Here is a 3237-nt window from a genome sequence, read left to right as displayed (position 1 = left end):
AAAAAAAAAAGAAAAATTGTGATTCCAAGCTGTTGACCTGTGTTTTGCTTGATAAAGCTTTTCCAGTCTGCTTCTCTTCTGTTTCCTCTCTGGAGATTTCTCTGTCTATATTCTGCTTGCTTGCTATTCTAAGAGATCTCTCTGTCCAAATCCTGCTTTCCCTCTTTCCTGCTTCTCTCTCTCTCTCTCTCTCTCTCTCTGTCTCTGTCTCACTCCCTGCCTCTTTCACTCTTTGTACTTGTGTGTGTGTGTGTGTGTATGGTTCATTCTTCAAGCAGTACTATTCTGGATAGATCATCTCAAGGAGAATGATCTATCCAGTTTTTTGTTTTTGTTTTTGTTTTTCCTTCGAGATAGGGTTACTCTGCATAGCCCTGGTTGTCCTGGAACTCACTTTATAGACCAGGCTGGCCTCGAACTCAGAAATCTGCCTGCCTCTGCCTCCAGAGTGTTAGGATTTAAGGTGAGCACCAACACGCCCGGCTTAGGTTCATTCTTTTATTTTACCTATCAATCCAGTCATTTAGTCCAGGTTTTCCTTTTGATTAGCTCATGAATTAGCATCCCATGCCCTAAGGCTTTGATTCTTAGGAGATAGGAGGCATACATTTTTTCTTAAAATTCCGAATTAACTCAAAGATCTGCCTGCATTTGTTAAGCACAGATGATAGGCTAGTTGAGTTGGGCTCTGCCCTGAAAGAACTACTTTTACCAGGCCTTAGGGGTAACCTTGATCTGTCTTTGGCTGATCCTGAACTCAGGAATTTATTTGTCTTTGTCAGCTTAAACAGAGAAACAAACAAGTAAACAAACAAGCAAAAACCTGGGTGAAATCTCCTTCAATTACCACTCCCTAAATCTCTTTACTTCCTTCCTTNGTAATTTTCTGACATGTTGGTTCACAGTGCAGCTGCTTTTGTTCCTTCAGATTCATGAAGGTCCTCATATAATTCAAACTGAATCATTATTTTTGCATGTTTGAAAAATTATACATTTTCAAAATTCATGTATTTAGAACTCTTTCCCTTAAGTGCTTGTCTGAGGTTCCAGTGTTTACCATTTTGCTGAGAGGTAGCCACACCCTTAACTCTGGGATTTCAGCTTTTAATTAATGTAGAGTCATTAATTTAACAGGGAGGTCTTTCCTCAAAGGAATGTGAAACATTTACATTATTATGCAAGTAAGCCTTTTGGCCACAGTAGCCCTGAACTCTATAGGAAGCTCACATCAGGGCCCTGTCCTAGGGGCAGGAAACATGTCACTCTGTCCTAACAGGGCCAAGCCAGTCTTGGCACATAGGGAACTTGATGCTCCATTGCAGAAGGTAGATCGAGATGTTTGCCACCTCCCCAGCTCCTTCAGTTACATATTTCCATACATTCTCATGGCCATCTGGCCATCTGTCCTCTCCCTCCCCACACCTGATCCTGAACCCTCCCATTGTCCTCCTGTTATCTCCTCTCCCACCTAGTTCCTTCCCTCCACCTGCCAACTGGGACTAGAGGTGGTCTCTTTTATTTCCATACTCCCATTATTTCAGCTAAGGTTACCCATATTGAGTCCTGAGAGCCTAGCCCATGCCAGGTCTCTGTAACGTTCTAAGTGTTCCCCTTTCCCTCACCCATCAGATGCATATTTCCTTTCATATTGCTAGCCCTCTGGGCTTCTCTCCTGTCTCTCCCATACCTGACCATGTTCCCTTTCCAGCTTCTTTTATCCTGTCCTACGGAACTCTCTCCTTCTCCCTCCCATGTCAATTTTGTTCCCCCTTCTAAGTGGGATTGAAGCANCCCCACTTGGGACTTCCTTAACTTCTTGGATTTTGTGGCCGGTATTATGGGTATTTTGTAACTTTTGGCTACTATCGTCTTCTGTGACAACATACTTTGTATGTCTTTTGGTCTGGGGTACCTCACTCAGGCTAAAATTTTCTACTTTCACCCATTTTCCTGCAAAATTAATGATCTCTTTGTTTTGGAACCTGAAAAGCCTTCTGTTGTGTAAATGTGTTCTTCAGATAAGGTACAACCTGTTTGCTTCTAGTTTCTAGCTATTACTAATATGGCTGCTATGAACATAGTGGAGCACATGTCCTTGTGGTATTGTGGAGAATCTTTTGGGTATATGTCCAGGAGCAGTGTAGTAAGGTCTTCAGCTAGAACTAATTCCAATTTTCTGATTAACTTGCAGATTGTTTTCCAGAGTGTTTGTACCAGTTTTCAAACTCACCTGCTTTGGAGGAGTACACCCACCCCTTGTTCCACATCCTCACCAGCATGTATTGTCCCTTGAGTTTTTTCTTATCAACTTTCTGAGTGAAGTTAGATGAACTCTCAGTATTGTTTTGATTTATGTTTCCCTTGTTATTCATAAATGGTGACCAATTTTTTATGTGCTTCCTGGTCATTTGAGATTTCTTTGTTGAGAGAGCTCTATCCCTGGACCACAGTTTTTATTTCTTTAATTTTTTAACTCTTCTTCTTCTTTTTTTTTTTTTTTTTTTTGAGATTTTTTTTTTTTTTCTTTTTGGTACACTGTAGCTGTCTTTAGACACACCAGAAGAGGGCATCAGATCCCCACTAACGATGGTTGGAAGAACCACCTTGTGGTTGCTCAGCATTGAACTCAATAACTGTGAATACACTCAATACACTAAAACTGGCTTTTTTTTTTTTTTGAGGTGGGGGAGAGACTTTAATGAGGGTTTTTATGTCTTTAAGCGTTAATAGAGTTTTTAAAATATTTTCTACCCATTTGCTCTGAAGTAATGTATATCTTTATGCGTAAATTGTGTTCGTTTTATGTAGCCAATTGATCAATTCTGTTTTAGCATACAGTCTGTTAGCCTATGTCTTTTAATTGGGAATTAAGTCTATTGCTATTGAGAGATATTAATGATCAGTAATTGTTATTGTTATTTCCTCTTANTTGATGTTGATGGTGTTAGTGTGTGCGTGTTTGTGCCAAGGACCGGGCCCAGTCCACCCACCTCAATCCATGGGAATCAGGGGTTCGGACAGATGTGCATAGAGTTGGTGGGAATTTACAGACAGACACAGACAGGAGGGAGTGTGCTGGATCTGAATGTAATTTGTCAAATTGAGCATCAAACTTTTTATACAGAAGAAAATAGGGAAGTTAGGTGACACCAGCAAGGTACAATGAGGTTACCGAATTCTTACACAAAACAGAGGAATGCAAACACGGAAGGACTGGCCGGAACCAACTGGGATAAA

The sequence above is a fragment of the Mus caroli genome, chromosome 17 (assembly GCF_900094665.2).
Source record: "Mus caroli chromosome 17, CAROLI_EIJ_v1.1, whole genome shotgun sequence".
NCBI classification, from domain to species: Eukaryota; Metazoa; Chordata; class Mammalia; order Rodentia; family Muridae; genus Mus; species Mus caroli.
The sequence above is the reverse complement of the archived record's forward strand: the minus strand, read 5'-3'. Positions refer to the sequence as shown.